The following is a 21,708-nucleotide window of genomic DNA, read 5'->3' on the forward strand; positions in this document are numbered from 1 at the left end:
TATGTTAACATGTAATATATTTATTGTTAGAAGTAAGAGAAAACAATTCTCAAATTTAATTTTTCTAACTTAGAAAATATTGGTAGATATTACCCACATAAATAAAAGCTCTGGGAGTCATGATACTTTTAAGAGTGTGAGGAAGTTCTGAAACTGAAATTCTGAGAACCACTGACTTTCATATGTCCATGTACATGGAAAGACCTGTCCTACTAAAGTTTTGTCATTATATTAGGAAGATGTCTTTTCCATAGAAGAAAACACACATGCTGGCACATGTTTAAGTACTTTGACAACAGCTTCTATCAGTGGATCCATTCTTGAGTTACTAGTCAACTGAGATGGCCTCTAATAGTCCTGAGCCAGTTTGCTCTAGAAAATAATCTCAAGCATCATTAAAGTCAGAGTGCTATTACAGGAGGAAGTCAAAGAACTGAAGATGAAAGAGTATGGTGACTATGGGGCTGAGAGAAGGAAAATAGAGGGTTTAGAATACAATTAATGAAGTTAGAAGAAATACTCTTTGGTAGGAATACTGAGTATTACAAATTTTCTCCTATTCCTTGAGAGCAGAAGATACATTTTTGGAATTCAGCTACTGCCTGCAGTGTGGTTTTTGTGAAGACAATAATTAGTAGCTTATGGTGGATTTCTTGTACAAGTCACAGTGGCTCCAGGCTGGACCAGATATGGATGCACATACTAATGTGTAAGTAGATGTTTAAATGGCTAAGCCACAAAATGTTTGGATTAGATTCCAGTTCCCGTAAAGTAGAGCCCATCTTGGAACTTCATGTGACTATATTCTGTTTCCCTCAGAGTTTGCTGAGAAAAATTCTTCCCAGCAAACAGTGGCTTATTAGCACATTAGTTTTCACCCTCCCATTTCATTCTAAGAAAAACCTCCCACACTCACAGCCAGAAGTCATTTCCATTCAGTTCACAGAATCCAAATAATAGCATCTTCACACCATTCTGACCAGGGTCACAGTCTCTCAAAGAATGGAAAGAATTGTAGCAGCTATTTAATTAATCAGTTTTCTTGAAACTGTATCACATGGTAAGGGTAAAGAGATATGGAACCCAGATTTTAGGTGCAAATATTCCTTTTTACATTGATATCCAGATTTCAGTGACTCATTATTTCTTCTTGCTCATGCATTGCTGCATTGTCTCTTTAAACAATCCACAATGATTTCAAGAATCCTCTAGATGGGAGTATGTCAGTTATAAGGATTATGCCCAATCAGTTTTGATATTAACTCCTAAGAACACTGGTTAGCTACCTAACCCCAAATAGTTCACCATCTCTGGCACTTTTACAATACTATTTATCATGATCTGAAATGAAATTGTCTTTTTAAAAAAATTTATGTGTGCATGCGTGTGTGTGTTTTTGTTCTGACTCCCTCCTTCCATTAGAATATAAATTCCTGATGCAGGAATTTTGTCTTGCTCAAATTAGCAAGACCTAGATCAGTGCCTGGCACACTGCAGGTTCTCAGAGTTTGCTGAATGAAAAAAAATGAAGCCCCAATGTCCCTTCTAAAAATGCTTTTTTTTTATCTAGGTGAAACCACTCTTCTCTGAGGGAGTCCACTCTGAACTTCAGAGTTTTAAGGTCTACTAACATTTATAGTTGTATCCTAATAGGGAAAATCTCAGAACAAAGCACAAGGAAGATTTCTGTCACTAATTGCCTACAATCAATTTGTGTACTGTATCAGTCAGAGTCCTGCAGAAAACAGAATATAAAGCCCAATTGAATAACTGAAAGCAAGATTAATAAAGAAGCTATCTCTAAAGACGTGAACAAGTTTGAAAGAACCTAAAGAGTGATGATACATTATCCTTGGCTAGTAATGACAAGGAGCTGTTGTCTTCCCAGAACCCCAAGAATTTGATCATAAGGAAAGGGCCAGGTGAGAGGACCTGGCACACTTAGTAGAAGAAAGACATCTAGATTTGCAAAGTGTTAGCAGACTAGAGACAGAATCCTGAAGGAGATCCAGAAGGGTAGAAAACCTAGATGGGGAGGAAGGAGAGACAGGAGAGGAAGACTAGAGAGTAAAGCCTTCTTGGATCTACATTGTGGGAAAAGAAATGTCATGCAGATCATCTGGATTCAATGGATATGTTTGCGATTGTCTGATGGTAACATTAAAATATTCTCAAACAATGAAAACAGTTCTATCGTGAAAAAGTGTCTGTAGTTTCCAGGTAGACTGGAAGTACTGAAATCCAGGAACAGGTAGACCAGGTGACTAAATCCAGGAATATTTCTCAATCAAAAGCCTGGAGTTGTCAGATAAGTGATACATTCCTCAGGTGATATCATTCCCTAACCTGTTCTTCATAGCCTCTCCAAGCTTCCTAGCAGGATTGAGCCCTGATTGCCCACAGTGTAAAAATGTTAATGAATGTATCCTGCATTTAGTTTTCTTCTTTTCCCTGGGTCATTCTCCACTCCTTTTCTGGTTCTTCCTGGAATCACTTCTAAATAAATTACTTTAGCCATTTTATAGAAGAACTTCTAGGAGTTATGCTAACTAAACTGTTTCCTCACAACAAGGGAATAAAGATTCCCAAATTCAATCCACCGAGGATGAGAAGGGAACAGAGTGCATGGAGGGAGGCAGAAATTCCATCCTGCCTCACACAGAAGGCACTCTTTTTAACATCTGTTCCAAAGTGAATGGCCAAAATATGTTGGTAATAATTACATTAACTCCAGGTAGATAACTTTGCTTTTTTGATTTTAGAGGCTCATATGGGAAACTTGAAACAAGTTGAATTGGAATTCATCAGAGGACCCATTTGTAGAACTGACAAAGAGTTTTCAAGAGCAGCTAATACAGCCAAATTCACACTCCAGCAGTCTGGCTTCAGAGCTCTTGCTTTTGAAACATTATGGGTGCCCTGTCTGCATTTGACTGGAGTGAGATGAAATCTTAGAGTAGTTTTGATTTGTATTCTCTAATTGCTAGAGATGATGAACATTTTTTTCATATATTTGTTGATTGATTGTATATCCTCTTCTGAGAAGTGTCTGTTCAGTTCCTTGGCCCATTTATTGATTGGTTTATTGGTTTTTTTGGTGTTAAGATTTTTGAGTTCTTTATATATCCTAGAGACTAGTGCTCTATCTGATGTGTGTGTGGTAAAAATTTGTTCCCAAATTGTAGGCTTTCTATTTATCTAACAGATTGTTTCTTTTGCTGAAAAGAAGCTTTTTAGTCTGAATCCATCCCATTTATTGATTCTTAAAATTAATTCTTGTGCTATAGGAGTCTTATTAAGGAAATTGGGGCCTGATCCGATACTATGGAGATTTGGGCCTACTTTTTCTTCTAGTAGGCGCAGTGTCTCTGGTTTAATTCCTAGGCTCTTGATCCACTTCAAGTTGAGTTTTGTGCATGGTGAGAGATAGGGGTTTAATTTCATTTTATTGCATATGGACTTCCAGTTTTCCCAGCACCATTTTTTGAATTGGCTATCTTTTTACCATTGTATGTTTTTGGTGCCTTTGTCTACTATGAGATAACTGTATTTATGTGGGTTAGTCTCTGTAGACCAATACCATTGGTCTACAGGTTTGTTTTAGTGCCAATACCATGCTGTTTTGTTACTACAGCTCTGTAGTATAGTTTAAGGTCTAAGGTCTGGTATAGTAATGCTCCCTGCTTCACTCATCTTGCTGAGGATTGCTTTAGCTATTCTGGTTCTCTGATTTTTCCACATGAATTTCATAACTGCTTTTCCTATTTCTATTAGGAATGTCATTGAGATTTTGATTGGAATTGCATTAAATCTGTATAGTGCTTTTGGTAGTATGGTCATCTTGACAATATTAATTCTGCTTATCCAAGAACAAGGAAGATCTTTCTATCTTCTAAGGTCTTCTTTAATTTCTTTCTTTAGCATTCTGTAGTTTTCATTGTAGAGGTCATTCACCTCTTTTGTTAAGTTAATTCCCAAGTATTTTATTTTTTTGAGGTTATTATAAATAGGGTAGTTTTCCTCATTTCCCTTTCAGAGGATTTGTCACTGATATACAGAAATGCCTTTTATTTATATGTGTTGATTATGTATCCTGCTACTTTGCTGAATTCATTTACTAGTTATAGAAGTTTTCTGATGGATTTTTTGGACCTTCTAGGAATAGAATCATATTGTCAACAAATAGTGCTAATTTGAGTTCTTCTTTACCTATCCATATCCCTTTAATTTCTTTTATTGTCTAATTGCTCTGGCCAGTGTTTCAAGAACTCTGTTGAATAGAAGTATTGAAAGAGAGCATACTTGTCTTGTTCCCATTTTTATAGGGAATGCTTTCAATTTTTCTCCATTTAGAATGATGTTGGCCTGGGGCTCAGCATAGATGGCTTTTATAATGTTGAGATATGTTACTTTTATCCCTAGTTTTTCTAGTGTAGGCATGTATATTTTGTCAAATGGGTTTTCTGCATCTATTGAGACGATCATATGGTTTTTTAAGTCTATTGATATGATGGATTACATTTATTGATATCCGTATGTTGAATCAACTTTGCATCCCTGGGATGAACCCCACTTGATCGTAGTGTACTACCTTTTTTATATGTTTTTGTATTTTATTTGCCAGAATTTTATTAAGAATTTTTGCATCTAGGGTAATTAGAGACATTGGTCTGAAGTTTTTCTTTCTTTAATGTGTCTTTGCCTGGTTTTGGAATCAGGGTGATATTGGCCTCATAGAATGAGTTTGAAAGTGCCCCCTCTTTTTCTATTTTCTAAAATAAATTGAAGAGTATTGGTATTAGTTTTTCTTTAAAGTTCTTGTAGATCTCAGCTGTGTATCCATCTGGTCCTAGACTTTTCTTGGTTGGTAGGCTTCTGATGGCGCCTTCTATTTCATCACTTGAAACTGATCTGTTTAAATTGTGTATATATCCTGATTCAATTTGGGCAAATCATATGACTCTAGAAATTTGTCCATGCCTTTGATATCTTCTATTTTATTGAAGTCCCAGTTTTCAAAATAATTTCTAATTATTTTCTGTATTTCTGTAGTGTCTGTTGTGATATTTCCTTTTTCATGATGTATATTAGTAACTTGAGTTTACTCTCTCCTTCTTTTCATTAGCATGGATAAGGGTCTGTCAATTTTATTTATTTTTTTTCAAAGAACCAATTTTTTGTTTTGTCAATTTTTTCAATTATTTTTGTTTGTTTGTTTCAATTTCATTGATTTCAGCTCTCATTTTAATTATTTCCTGTCTTCCACTGCTTTTGGTGTTGATTTGTTCTTCTTTTTCTAAGGCTTTGAGATGTAATGTTAAATCATTTATTTGTTGACTTTTTCTTCTTTTAAGGAGTGAACTCTATGAAAATGAACTTTCCTCTTAGTACTGCCTTCATAGTGTCCCAGAGATTTTGATATATTCTATCAATGTTCTCGTTTACCTCTAAGAATTTTTTAATCTCCTCCTTGATGTCTTTTGCAAACCACTATTCATTTAATAGCATATTATTTAGTCTCTAGGTGTTGGAATAGCTTTTACTTTTTATTTTATCATTGTTTCTAATTTTATTCCATTATGGTCTTATAGAATTCAGGGTAGTATCTCTATTTTTTCATATTTGCTAAGTGTTGCATTGTGCCATAATATATGGTCTATTTATCTGTGGGGTTTTGATCCTGATTCCTCCTTCTTTAGATGACAAAACATATCTTAACCACTTGCTGTGTAGTAAGTATTATGTAAAACATTTATGTGTTGTATGTTTTCTCATTTGATTCCTGCAACTCTACTGCCAAGAATTATTATTGCCTACATTTTTATAGATAACAAACCTGAGGAGCTAAGATGTTAAAGAACATTGCCACATTATATAGCTGGCAAGTGGTGGAACCAAATTTGAACTCTTTTCTGCTGTTAGAAAAAAAAAAGTGCTCCAAAATTGGAAATCCTTGCTCCCCGCCCAAAGATTTATTGCTTTGCTAGCAAAGGAGAAACACGTGGACTCCTGTCCCAAAGGCTCTGTCTCTCCTGATCAGGAGGAACAAGGTTTTGTTTTGTTTTTAATATTTTTTAATTGTCAATGGATCTTTTATTTATTTATATGCAGTTCTGAGGATCAAAATCAGGGCCTCACACATGCCAGGCACTACTCCAGCCCCTGGAAATTCTTTTAATACTGTGTCTTTTCAGTGTCATGAAAGAACACTATCAATCAGGGCCCTGTAGGGAGTACCTGATTTTCTAGAGAAATATATATATAATTGACTTACAACTAGTGCTTAGGACCCAGACTCCTTGAGGTTAATTTGTCATATTGCAAATGACTTTTGTGCAGTAGAGATACAAAGAAGTTTGTCTAGTAGTAAAGGGAACCTATAATCTCTTGAGCTAGGTTTTTTTTTTTTTTTTTTTTTTTTTTTTTTTTTTTTTTTTGCAGGGGTTGGGGAATCCTGGAGATTATACTCTAGAGCCTTGCACAAGCCAGGCAAGTGCTCTACCACTGGGTTACACCCTTAGACCTTTTAATTTTATATTGATACAGGTTCTTGCTAAGTTTCTAGGCCACCCTAGAACTTACGATCTTCTTGCCTCAGCCTCCTGAGTAGCTGGGATTACTGGAGTGTGCCACTGTACACAGAAACCTAGCTGTATACTACTTCTGATTCCCTCATTAATGAGTTGAGTAGGTCTTTGAAAGGTGCACACTATATTTTTTATGAGAGTCATTTTTTTTAACTTTTTAGAAACTTATACTTGGACAATACAGAACTTATGCACTTAATTACTATGCTTAACACATGTTTCCAGTTCCAGAATGACTGACCATCCCTTATAGGGATTTTATTTTATCCCCAATTTTTCTCTATTCTATGAAATTTACATAAAAGCTCACATCTTTTCTTGAAATCTTCCCTGAATATTACAGTACATGCTCATCATTTTCTTCTTAGAACCTCTAGAGTACCTGTTGGTCTTAAGGACATGTTACTTTAATGTTTACTTTCTTGTCTCATTCATCTCTGTAGCTCTGTTTCTGTCTTGATCTCTTAAATATGTTATCCATCTAACTTCTCTGTCCAAATAGACAGAGAACTCTGTAAACTATTCTCTCAAATTATTCACATAATATCCCGTATTTCCTCTACCTGCAAGGTATTTTCCATAGCTTTGGGTACATTAGTAAATACATGTTGAATAAAATTTAATTTATCTTTGTAGAATATCCTTTGCTACATCTTAAAATTCTCCTTTTTTATTTTTAAGCAGCTCCACACAAAACTGAGGTATTGTATCTAACAACAAGTAACCTTTAGTAAAGAATAATAATGTCCAGGAAATTCTGTTATGTCACAAGGAGGGGAAAATATATTCTCTCAGCCTGAGGATCCTAACAGTTAACAGCAGAATTTGTCCACAGGGTTAAACCTCATTCCAAATGCCACTTTTCTACAAAGCCAGCCCAGTGGCAGGCATCTGTGCTTCCCTTTTCAACTTCAACTCTGTTTAATTTCAAAACAAGGCAGATAAAATATGCTAATACACAGCAAGTCTCCCTGTTGGTATTCATTGGGAAGTCCCTTTCCAGTGTGAAAGCCCAGTCTTCCATGAATTCACAAACAAATGATTGCTCTTGTTACTGGCATTCCACACCGGTGATAAAACATGCGTGTGAATCAGCCTCAGCCCAGTTGCAAGAATTTTCTTCTGGAAGATGCTGCACTCTTTGTCCTGAATATACAAGGGATGTATCTATGTGCACATGTAGAATGTTTTAAAATAAGTGCACTGCTATCTGCCAGGACAGTAATAGGAAATCCTCCGAGACCTCCATTTAGTGGTGGTGGTGGTGGTAGTAGTGGTGTGTTTTATATGAGTTCAGAGCCTTTGCACTTGAGCTGAAGGAGTCTGCTCTAAGCAGTGGACTGTTTAGCATACCATGTGGGCCATAGCCCACGACATCTTTAACCAGAATAGCAAAGAGTTGCGCAAAGAAACACGATGTAGAACTAGCAGCCACGAGAGAGCAGGACTGGAATGCTGGATCTGACCGCAAATTGGTACACGGAACTTGTGTTTTTCATTAGGCTTGCTGCAGTAATGCTGGTTTCTAGCATTCCAAAGGATATTCAGACTTATATTAAATTAAATTCTCCTTTAAAAATTACTCTATGTTGGAATAACATAAAGGATCAGACTGTAATTAAGAAAACTCAGGAAATATAAAACTATGGCTAGCTCTAGCCCTTGCTTATGCTTTTGATATGAATTGTACAATGTACGTTGTCCATGATTTGGCAGATATTCTGAAATGTATCTTAAATATGCAAAATTGCATTGAGCTTTTAATTGATTACTTAGCTTATATATATATATATATATATATATATATATATAAATTATTGCATACATACAAAAACATGAGCATATGTTTTATATTGTGCAGAAATAAATACTTAAGTAAATCATGTATTTGTTTATATGCATGTATATCTGTTTATGCATTTTACAGATAAAAGTTCCAAACTAGCTAAAATCAAGCAGTTAAGGAATTTGTCTCTTATTCTAAAATCAAATTCTCACCATAAATCAGTTCCCTTTTTTCTTTCTTCTTTCTCAAACACATACACATGCACCACACACACACATACACACACCCACATACATACATACACACACACACATACATGCACACAAAACACAATTTATAATGCACACTGATGTTTCTGACTTTCTAAATAAGTATACACACACACACACGAGTGAGTATGGATTAGGCTATGCTGCAGTAACAAACAATCTTTAAATTTCAGTAGTTTAACACAATCAAAATGTATCTGTCTTCTGTAAAATTTCTTAAATATATGGGCAGATCTTCAAGACAGTATTCTCCATGAGTTGGCTGATCAATCCAGGTTACTTTAGTCTAATGATGCTTCCCTCCCAGCCTATACATTCAAGACTGTTACATTTGGAAAAGAATAGTTTAGGATTTGCCACAGCCATTATCATATTATTTCCATGTACATTTCATTGAACAAATCAAGTCACACTGCCATTCTGACTTCAGAGAGGGAAAAAGACAACTTCTTAAGTGTCTGAAAGTAGATACTGGTGAATAATGAAAGTCCTATAATATAATCAGTATAACTTAATACATATAATCTGTTTTGAAATCAATCAGGTCATTTTCACTCCCCCCTCGACACATACATGTGTGTGCATGCATACACACACACACACACACACACACACACACACACACACACGCTTCATGGACAGAGATGATGTTCTTCCCTTTTCTCAAAATAGACTAACCCAGATGGATCAGACATCACTACATTAATATTCAATCCATAATGAGGCAGATTTTCAGTTCCTGTCCTGAAAGGTTACAGAAAGAAAAACAGAATATTCACTTCCCAAATAATAGTGAAAGGGGTATAAAAGAAGAATTGAAAATGAGTGGGAATGTGAGTGTTCTCCAAATTGAATTCAAGAATTTCACAATTTTGTTTCAGGCCAATAATATGGTCTAAACTGCCAAGCCCTCAAAAGGAACAAAGTGTATCTTCACCTCTGGTGACTGAAGGGTATAGTAAATTAATGGGATGCATGAGTCTTCTGTTCTGAAAAAGAGCAGTGAGGGATTACATTCATAAAAGGTTTTCTCCACAGTGCATCTCCCCTGCTTGAGTCATCTTTTTGACCTGACAAGAACAATTTTAGAGGAGGAAAAGTTTATTTTGGAGCTCACAATTTCTTTCTCTTTCTCTCTTTCTTTCTTTTTCTTTCTTTCTTCTTTTCTTTCTTTCTTTCTTTCTTTCTTTCTTTCTTTCTTTCTTTCTTTCATTCTTTCTTTCCTTATTTGTTCTTTTTAGCTATACATGATATTAGAGTTTATTTTGACCTATCTATACAAACATGGAGTATGTCTTATTCACATTTTCTGAGGTCTCAGTTTATAAAAAGTCTGCTCCATTTCTTGGAGCTTGAAGTGAGAGGTGAGGCAGAACATCATGGAGAAAGGGTGTGACAGAGGAAAACAGCTCAGAATATCACACCAGGAATCAGAGAGACAGATTCACTCTCCAGGGACAAAATGTATACCCCAAAGGCACATGCCCCAATGACTTACCTCCTCCAACCACATCCATGGATTTTGGAATTCTTGCAGGATCCTGGACCTGGTCTCCCATGGGTACTAAGGAACACTGAGCATCCTACCTCTTACATGTAACACAAGCTCCACTCACCTTTCTAGCTTTTTCTTGTTGAGGTTCTCTATTTGCCTGTGGTTCCAGATCTTGGCTATCCTCTAAAATCAACTTATGGTTGATTTTTTAAACTTAACAAATACTTAGACCTCATCCACAGAGGCTGAATCAGTTGGTTTAGGTAGGCCTAGACATCTGTATGTTTCAAAGGTCTCAAGCAATTCTAATGGCAGGCCAAACCAAGAACCCAGACTAGATACTTTCCCAGATTTAGATAAACACAACAAAAGTTTCCCACCTCTGCCTTTGTCCATGTCCAATCCTTTGTCTTCAGTGTTGTCCCAGCTTTTGGCCATGATCTTATCTAGCTTGGTGGGTTCTTTCCAATTCATACCTTCTCAATGAAGACGTTGTTCTGACTGTTGTCATTCCTCGCAAAGAAGCTTCCCTGGGTTTATTCATCCTTTTCATCTGAACTTTATTTTGGTACATTACACTATTGGCAACTCAGCATCTGATTATATAAAAACTATAAGCTACTTGAGGCAATTAACTTGGGTATGCTCACCCTTGCCAGGTACCAGAGGGGATATAGGAGGCCCTGTACACAAATAGAGGTGAATTAATAGTGGTGAGACATCACAATTATTTTAGCCAAACTATATCCACATGGACTAAATTACAAACATGTTTGTGGGACATGGAAATACAACCAGAAGAATGAGAAATTATACTACATCTATGTATGATTTATCAAAGTGCATTCTACTGTTATGTATAACATTAATTAGAACAAATTTAAAAAGTGTAGCTAGATAGTATTCTGAAGAGTCACAATCTTCATGCATTACTTGTCATCACTGGAAGTGAGATGGAGCCTATTGCTGTGACAGCATCTCCTTGAATGAGGGATCTGGAATGTAGGAATTCTGATGTCATGGAAATGAACTCACAAATGTAATCTCCTTAATGTCTTCTGGGAGGGAAAAAATACCCCAAATTTTAGCCAAAAACTACAGAGAAAGCAATTCCCAAAGAATCTATGAATGTCAATTAAGTAGGAAAAGTAGAGAAAAATATAGAGCCCTTACTAAATATATACACATGTCATGCTCCGATTGCTGCAAATGAAAAGTGCTAATGGAAACATTACCATAAAAAGGTATTATGTTGTGTGTCAGGATGTGAACCTAAATTACATAAACCTCTAGATTTAACCACCAATTTATAGGGAACAGAGGGACAGATAAACATGTTAAACTACAGAATGGGGTGCTGTCAGCAAAATCCAGTCTGAGAAATCTCACTGGATAAATGATCTGGTTAGGTTAATAGGCAAATTGCAAAGGTAGAAAAAAGAGAGTTAAATTATAGGTTACAAGAGACCTTCAGCAGCATTATGAGCTCATTGCAATGTATTATCTTTATTACTATCCTGATTCAAATAATGAGCTGTAAATTAAAGCATTTATGAGATAATTATGGAAATTTGAACACTGAAGACATTTGATAATGATAAGAAATTATTCATTTTTATTGGTGTATTAATGATATTATAAAATTTAGATAAATAGGCAAGTCTTTGTAGAGGAGAAATTTAGTTAAGATTATATAATGTCTGGATTTACTTCAAAATAATTCTAGGGTGGGAGAGTGAGTGAGGATATAGATGAAATGAAATTGGCCACAAATTTATTGGTGAATGAGCACATGGTATTTATTGGGGTTCTCCAGAGTAATAGAACAGTAGAAGATATATCTATTTATATTATTATGATTTCTCTTCCTGGAAACTGAGTATTTCATAAAGAAAAACATGTATTTAGCTCATAGTTTGGAATGCTGGAAATCCCAACTCAGGAGATACCATTGATGTGGCCTCCAGTGTAGCCCCCTGGCTGTGTCATCTCATAGCAGATGGCATCACAGTCAGAGTGCACATGAGGGAAAAAGATCACATGGTGGGATAGAAAGTCCAAAAGAGACCAAAGAGGATAGTTTTTTTTTTTTTGTCATTTTTTATCAATCCTCTCATGAGAAGTTCCTTTATTTCATTCAGTGGCAATGTCTCAAATGACCTAATTATCTTACACTAGGCTTCACCTTTCAAAAGCTTACCACCTCCACATTGCCATCTTGGGGTTCAAGCTTCCCACACATGAATCTCTGGGGCAAACCTGATCCAAACCATAGCTAGCTAGCTGTCTGTCTATCTATCTAAATTGGCTCTCATGATTATGGAGAGTGAAAAGTCACATGATCTGCCATCTATAAGCTGGAAGACAAGGAAAGCTGGTAGAGCAATTCAGTCCAACTCCGAAGGCTCAAGAACCAGGAACAAGGAGGCAGGGAAGATGTCTAGACAAGATTAACATTTTTGGTTGATGGACTATGTAAAGAAGATAGCACTCACCAGTGAGTGGGCATCCCACAGACAATTCAGGGCTTGAATGGAACAAAAAATTCAGATGAAAAATTAATTTGCTGTCTGTTTAAACAGAGACATCTGGGCTCCTTTGCAATAATAGCCTGCTTCACAGTACGTTTGTTATAGCAAAGAGTTCTGTTGAGGTTTTTTTCTTCTATTATCAGCAGCCTGGGGTGGGGGTGGGGAAGGAATTCAAGGACCAGAAATGTTTAAAAAGGAGGGAGTGCAGAGGGTTGGCAGAATCAATTGAAAATTTGTATGAGAAGCAATCACTTAAATGAAATGAATAAAGTGCCTGATATATTAGAAGATCTATTTAAGAGTATGGGGATAGGTTCTCAGAAATTTAAAGGAAAAAAAATTAAAGCTAACTCCAGAAAAATGATATCTTGTACAAGAAGAAAATATACTCTTAATACCTGTCATGGCTCAGCTTGAGTAATTTACAAGGTCACAATAATGCAAGTAATAAAAATCTATTTTAAAAATATAAAGAAATATATTAAGAGAAAGAGCTACATTAGGATATTTAGCTCTCCCCGCTTTTCCATATGTGGAAAAACTTCCATAGCATGAGAAAAAAAAAGAATACTTAAAACTGATTAGAATTAAAAATAGAAGTATTCCAGCTGGTTCTTTTGAAACACAGACATAAATGGCACATGAAACATTTGAAATAGTTGGAAATATTTATCTCTGGAAAGCTGAAATTGAGAGCAGAAAGCAAGAGGTAGTTACTGTTGGATTTCTTTCTGCTTTCGAATAGGTCAGGGGATTATATTTGATCTTATAAGCCACAACATACATTCCTTATGTAAATAGAATTTAAATTTAAAAAGTTTTAAAGTGTGTGTCACTAGATAACTGGACTAGGAATCAGTCAATGTTTTTTGTTAAGCCTACAAATTTCTATTTATTAAATATTTAGCTTTTAAAAAATAGTGCTTCTTGAGCCCATGATTCAGTTTTTAACCAATGTCATTTCAAGTATTAATTGTTACCCAGTTTTCTTTATCCTTTCTTTCTGAGATACCAGTTACATATGAGTTAAACTTTTCTCCCATGTCTTATATATCTTGCACTCTGACTTATATTTTCTATTCTTTTTCTCTATGCTTAATTTTCAATATTTTTTCTCATCCAACTTATGTTCAATCTGATTTTGAACCCACTTGAAGAAATTTTAATAGCAGTTACTTCATCTTTCTAAAATTTTCAAAATTAAAATATTTCTAATTTAGAAAAAAAAAATTAATTCTATTTAATTCCATATTCATCACTGTTTTTCATGTCTGTATTGGATAACTCCGGTTTCTGGCACTTTGTGGTCTCTTTGTTTTCAGTCAATTAATTTCAAATAATTCTGGTAGTTTTGTGTACCTGTTATTTTAAAATGTTTTTTGTAGTTGTAGATGAATAGCATGCCTTTATTTCCTTTGTTTATATTTATATGGTGATAAGGATGGAAATCAGTGCCTTATACATGCTAGGCACTTTGACACTGAGCTACAGCCCCAGCCCTGTGTACCTGTTTTTTAATTTAATTTTTTCTTTTTCATATTTTTATTGGTGCATTAGAGTTGTACATAAGGATGGAATTCATTGTTACATATTTGTACATGCACATAATACAACAATATAATTTGGCCGGTATCATTCCTAGTATTCCTCTTTCCCTTCCTTTCTCTTTCTCTCTAGTCCCTTACCTCTATTGTATCTTTTTTTCAATTTTCATGACATTGGCCTCCATATATCTTTTCCTTTTTCCTCTCTAGTTTCCACATATGAGAGAAAATATATGCTCCTTAACTTTCTGAGTTTGAGTTATTTTGTTTGACAATATTCTCAAGTTCCATCCATTTGCCTGTAAATTTCATATTTTATTTTTCTTTATGGCTGACTAAAACTCCATTGTGTGTATATAAAGCATTTTCTTTATCCATTTATACATTGACAGATACCTAGACTGGTTCCATAGTTTGGTTATTGTGAATTGTGCTGTGGCATACATGGGTATGCAATTATTGCTATAGTACAGTGATGTTAATTCTTCAGGGTAAATGCGGAAGAGTGGTATACCTCGGTCATATGGTGGTTGCTATAGTCAGATTTTTATTTTTTATTTTTTTTGCCAGTGTGACCAAAAGACCTGACAGGAAAAATTGAGGAGAAAAAGTTTATTTTGTGCTCATAGTTTTAGATGTCTCAGTCCACAGACTCTGACTCCACAGCTCTGGGCCTGAGGTGAGGCAGAACATTATGGAGGAAAAGTATGACAAAGGATATCAGCTCAGGGCATGGAAATCAGGGAACAAAGAGAACTCTGTTCACCAGGGACAAAACATACCTCAAAGACATGCCCCCAGTGAATATACCTTCTCCACCCACACCCTACCTGCCTATACTTGTCACCCAGTTAATTCATTCAAGTGGATTAATGCACTGATTAGGATAAGGTTCCCAACTAAATAATTTCACCTCTGAACTATCTAGCATTGTCTCACACATGAGTTTTGGGGGGACACCTCATATCTATAACCATTACAAGTGGCTTCATTCCTATTCTTTTAAGAAAACTCCATACTTATTTCTATAGTGGTTGTACCAATATACAATCCTATCAACAGTTTAAAGTGTTCCTTTTGCTCCACATTCTCTCCAGCGTTTACTTTTTTTTTTTTTTTTGTATTCTTTATGACTGCCACTCTAACTGGAATAGGGTGAAACCTCAGTGTAGTTTTAATTTGCATTTCCTTAATTGTTAATAATGTTGAACATTTTTTTCATATGTTTGTTGGCCATTTGTATTTCTTCTTTTGAGAAGTGCCTGCTTAATTAATTTGTCCATTTATTTACTGGGTTATTAAGTTTTCTGAGTTATCCATGTATTTTGGATGTTAATCCTCTGTCAAAAGAGTAGCTAGTAAGTTTTTTCTACCATTTTGTAAGGTCTCTCTTCGGATTATTAATTGATTCCTTACTGTATGGAAGCTTTTGAATTTGATGCCATCCCATTTATTAATTATTGGCATTATTTCCTGTTGAAAAAGTCATTGCCTGAGCCTACATGTTAGAGGATTGACCCTGTATTTTCTTCTAGGAGTTGCGTAGTTTCTGGTCTAATTCCTAGACGTTTGATTCATTTTGAGTTGACTTTTGTGTAGACAGAAAAATAATGATGTAGTCTCATTATTTTATATATGGATTTCCAGTTTTCCCAGCATCATTTGTTAAAAAGGCTGTCTTTTCTTCAATGTATGTTTTTGGCACCTTCATCAAAGATCAGATGATTATATTTGTGTGAGTTTTTCTCTGTGTCTTCTGTTCTGTACCATTGGTCTATGAGTCTGCTTTTATGCCAGCACCATGTATTTGTAGTTCTGTAGTACAATTTGAGGCAGGTATCTTGATACTTTTATTTTTCTCTTAGAATTGTTTTGACTATTCTGGATCTTTTATTCTTCCAAATAAATATTAGAAACATTTTTTTATAGTTCTGTGAAGAATGTAATTGGTATCATGAATCTGTGTATCACTTTTTGTAGTATGCCATTTTGACAATATTAATTCTGCCTGTTCATTAACATAGGAAGTCTTTTCATCTTCTTATGTATTCTTCAATTTTCTTTCCTCAATGCTGTATAGTTTTCTTTATAGAGGTCTTTTACCTCCTTGGTTTGATTTATTCCTAGGTATTTTATTTTATTTTGAGGCTACAATGGATGGGATTGTTTTTCTGTTTTCTCTCTCAGCAGATTCATTATTGCTGTATAGAAAAGTTATTGATTTTTGTATGTTGGATTTGTAACCTGATAAATTTGCTGGATTTGTTTATTAGCTCTAAGAGTCTTTTGATGGAACTTTTTGACTCTTCTAACATGTGATCATATCATCTGCAAACTGATAATTTGACTTCTTTAGTTTTTATCCCTTTTATTTCCTCCCATCCTAATTGTTGTAGTGAGAATTTCTAGTATTATATTGAGTAGTAGACAGAGTGGAACTTCGTTTCTTGTTCTGGATTTTAAAAGAAATGCTTTAATTATTTCTCCATTCACCATGATGTTGGCTTTAGGTTTGTCATCTGGAGCCTATAAGATGTTGAGTTAAATTGCTTCTATCTCTAGTTTCTTCAGTCTTTCTATCATTAATGGTCACTGAATTTTGTTGAAGGTTTTCTCTGCATCTATTGAGATGATGAAGTGATTTTTATCCTTAATTCCATTTATGTGGTGAATTACTCTGATTGATTTGTATGTTAAACAATCCTTACAACCTTGGGATAAAGTCAACTTAGTCATGATATACTATATTTTTAATATGTTGTTGAATACAATTTCTGATATTTTATTAAGGATTTTTGCATCTAAGTTCATGAGGGATTTTGTTCAGTAGTTTTTTTTTTCCTTGATGTGTCCTTACCTGCTTTTGGTAAGAGGGTGATTCATAGAGTGTATTTGGAAGTCCTTCATCCCTTTCTAGTTCATGGAATAAACTGAGGAGCACTGGCGTTAGTTCTTCTTTAAAGATATGATAGAATTCAGCTAAGAATCTAGTTTGGGGCTTTTCTTTGTTGGAGGACTTTTACTTACTACTTCTATCTCATTATTGGTTTGTTTAGGCTTTCTATGCCCTTTTGATTCAATTTTGGTAGATGATATGAGTCAAGAAATTTATCCATTTTTTCTAGGTATTCCAAATTATTGGAGCATATGTTTTTAAAATAGCTCTTAATGGCCCTCTGGATTTCTCCTTTTTATCACTAGTTTTATTAATTTGGGTCTTCTCTTTTCCTTTTGGTTACTCTGGCTAAGGATTTATCAATCTTGTTTATTTTCTCAAAGAACCAATTCTTCTTTTCATATATATATTTGAAATATATATGAAATAGATATTTGTATATATCTTTTTAATTCTCTATTTCCTTGATTTCCACTCTCATCTTAATTATTTCCTTCCTTCTACTAGTTTTGGCATTGATTTGTTCTTATTTTTAAAGGCCCTTTAGATGTGTGATTAGGTTGTTTATTTGTGATATTCCTGATTTTTCTTATGTAATCCTCAAGGCCATAAACTATCGTCTTACAACTGCCTTCATAGTATCCCACAGGTTCTGGTATGCTGTATCACTGCTCTCATTTGATTCTAAGAATTTTTAATTCTTTCCCCTAATTTCTTCCATCACTCATTCAATATCCAAGTCTTTTATCATTTTTGTTGTTTTTTAAAATGTTGTTTTCTGATTTTATTCTATTTAGATCTGATAAGATGTAAAGAATTTTCTCACTTCTTTGTTTTTGGTATTTCCTAAGAGTTCCTTTGTGGCCTAAAATAAAGTCTATTTTGGAGAAGAGTCCATAAGCCAGAGAGAAGAAAGTATATTTGGCTGTTATTGAGTGAAATATTCTGTAGATGTCTATTGAGTCCATTTGATTTATACTATTTTTAAGGTCTGAAGAGTCTTTACTGAGTTTATGTCTTGATGAGCTCTCTATTGGTGAGACAGGCATCTGAAATCACCTGGTATTATTGTGCTGGGGTCTCTTTGAGATTTTAACTAGAGTAGCATCCATTTTATGTAAATAGGTGCATCAGTATTTGTGGCATAAATATTCACTATCATTATATTTGCTTGTTGGAAGTGACCTTGTTTGTCTCTTCTGATTGATTTTGGCTTGAACTGTGCTTTTTTTGAATATGAGCATAGCTACTTGTGCTTGGTTTGGGGTTCTATTTAAATTCTTTCACTTTCAGCCTGTGGCTGTCCTTACCTTTCAAGTGAGTCTTTTGCAAACAACATATAGTTGAGTCTTGTTTTTTATCCATTCTGCCAGCCTATGCCTTTTAATTGGAGAATTGAGACCATTTACATTCAGTGTTATTATAGAGAGATTTTTATTAATTCCCACCATTTTGATTTATTTCTAATGCTTAATTTGTGCTGTTTCTCATTTGCTTATTACTCTTCAAATGGGATTTGTCCAATTGTGAGCTCAAGTTTGTTTTTGATTCTTCTGTGCGTAGTATTTTTAAAATTATTTTTTCTGTAGTGCCTGCTTGGTAGTCATGAATTCTTTTAGTTTCTGCTTATCTTGGAAGGTTTTCATTTGTTCTCATTGATTCTGAAGTATAGCTTTCCTGGATATAGCAAACTTGGTTGACATTTTCTTTCAGGACTTTATTTCAAGCCCTCCTGAATTTTAGAATTTGAACTGAAAAATGGAAAGTAATCTTATTGGCTTACCTCTAACTATGACCTGATATTTTTCTCTTGACATTTGAAAATTTCTATTCTTGTTCCATATATTAAGGGTTTTAATTATAGTATATTATAGAAAGTCCTCTTTAATCTCATCTAGGTTCTATTTTGTTCTTGTCTATTTAGAGTTCTGAATGCATCTTGTATCTTGATGTCCATCTTATTCTCAAGGTTTGTTAAATTCTCTGCTATTGTGTCCTAGAAGAGTTTATCCATGTCAGTTGCCTGCATCTCACAACCCTCTTCAATTCCAATGATTCTTAAATTTAATGTTATACTGTTGTCCAGAGCACTTGCATATTCTGGTCATGAACTTGTTTTCTTTAATACTGGCTGGCAGCTGTGTCTTCCATCTTTGAGATTCTGTCTTCAATATGGTCTACTCTATTAGAGAGACTTTCAACTGAAACTTTTATTTGATTTATTGTGCTTTCAATTTTTAAAATTTGTTTGGTTCTTTTTCAATATCACTCTCCCCTCATTAAATATTTTATTCATATCCTGTACTAACTTTCTTAACTCATTCAGTTCTTTCTCTGTGTTCTTTTGGAATTCATTGGCTATTTTTTTTTATAATCCACTTTTGAATTCTTTATTGGGTATTTCATCCCTTTCAATATCTTTGGTGTCAGTTTTGGAGGCATCATATTACCTTGCTTTTTCATATATCTTGTATTCCTGCTAAGTTTTATTCATTTGGGGAAGTGGATTTATCTTCCACTCTTATATTTGGGCCTTTTAGAGCACAGCCTTCTTTTGCTAAAGTGATCTAGGCTTATCTAGATAGAGATCCCCTCATAGGTGTGATATCCACACCTTTTGTATTAATTCTCTGTTTTTGTTGTAGGAGTGTTTGTCTGTGAATTGGACTTGAGGGTGCCTCACCAGGTATTTGTGCTTGGGGTATGGTTGTTAGTTTGAGGGTTTTTTTTTTCTATTCTTTCTGTTTCAGTATCACTAAAGTTTGAATGTGGTTGTAAATGGAGCAATAGTGCAAAGTTTATTGGCTGAATTTAGCTCAGCAATAGAGTCTCTAACCTATGAACCTGTAGTGGGAGAAGATTCCTAGCACCTTACAGAAAAGCAGGGAAACAAACTTTAGCAACAATGAAGGCAAACAATGCACAGTATTAAAATAAAATCTGTTGCCTACTATGACATCTAGCATACTAATAACCACAAAATCAGGAATGGTGTGGTCAGCAATTGACAATAGTATAATGATAAACAACCATAACTAGGTCTGGAATTAAAGTAAGTATCAGGTGTCAATGATGTCATACACAGTGCTAATAACTACAACATTATGAATGGTAAGGGAGGAGTTATATATACCAAATAGTTCTAAAAGATGGCAAAATACACTTTATTAAGAGAAAAGAAAAATATGATAAGGAGGGAAAAGAAAATTTTAGAATTTTCAAAGTGTGAAGAGAGAGGAAGTATAAGAGATGTAGCAAGTGATAGTTATAGAGAAGGAGAAAAAAATTTAAAAAACATATTAAAAGGAGAGAGAACAAAGAGAAATGAGAGAAACAAGCAAAAACAAAGAAAAAAACAAATAAATAGATCTAAAATACTAAAACTCAAAAGAGAAGGAAAAATAACAATCATTTTAAAAAAACTAAAAATGAGAAAAGAAATTGTGTATCTATACAATCCAGGAACTAGTCAACACAGCAACAGCACCAAAAAAAAAAAAAAAATCTGTCAGTGAGAATCAATGTATGTCTTAAAAGAATGTATGTCTTAAAACAGAGCTGGTTGAAATAGCCCTCAGCTTCCCTTCTCATCAGTGCAAGGAAGAATGGAATAGAAAGTCAGTGGATAAATTACCTGACATTATATCTCAAAGCCCTAGAAAAAGAACAAATCAATACCAAAAACAATAAAAGACAGGAGATAATTAAAATCTTAACTGAATTCTAGAATTTACATGGATATTTCTTATTGAGTGTCAGGCATTTTAAATGATAAACTGTTAGGATAATTTGAATCTCCGGATATCATTATCTTTCCTCAGAGAGCATTGATTTTAGCTTTTAATAGGTGCTAGACCAGGAAAAGATCATCTTATAAAATGAAAATAATCTGAACATTGATTTCAATCATTCTTAGGTCTGATATGTTGGTTATTCTACAGCCATGATGATCTCAACTGTGGAATATCTATCATCTATTTCTATCTATCTATCTGCCTTTCTATTTCTTCAACTTTTCTGGGTGTTTTTACAGAGATGGTTAGTCCAAAATAATGTGCTCAGTCTTTACTGACATTACAATCTCAAAATATTTTTAATTAATTTTAAAAATTATGGTAAAATGCAAAATAATTTAAAATTTACCATTTTAACCAATGTAATTGTACATTCAATATCATTAAGTATATTTACATGTTGTGCTACCTGCTCTATCATAAATCCATAGAACTCTTCTCATCTTGCAAAACTGATACTTTATACATATTAAATATCTCTCCATTTCCATTCCCTCAGCTCCTAGCAACCACAATTCTGCTTTCTGTCTCTATGTAGCTGACTGCAGTAAGTCCTGGTATAGGTGGAATTATATAATATTTATATTTTTGCAACTGGCTTCACTTTACATAATGTCCTCAAGATTCATTTATAAACCTCATAGGATAGATCACAATTTTCTTCTCTTTTAAGGCTGAATAATATTCAATTGTATGTACATACTACATTTTGTTTATCCATTCATCCACTGGTTAACACTTGAATTGCAGGCTATCTTTTAACATTTAAATAATTTTGCTATGAATGTGGGTATACAAAATTTGTT

This window comes from Urocitellus parryii, chromosome 4 (genome assembly GCF_045843805.1).
Source record: "Urocitellus parryii isolate mUroPar1 chromosome 4, mUroPar1.hap1, whole genome shotgun sequence".
Lineage (NCBI taxonomy): Eukaryota > Metazoa > Chordata > Mammalia > Rodentia > Sciuridae > Urocitellus > Urocitellus parryii.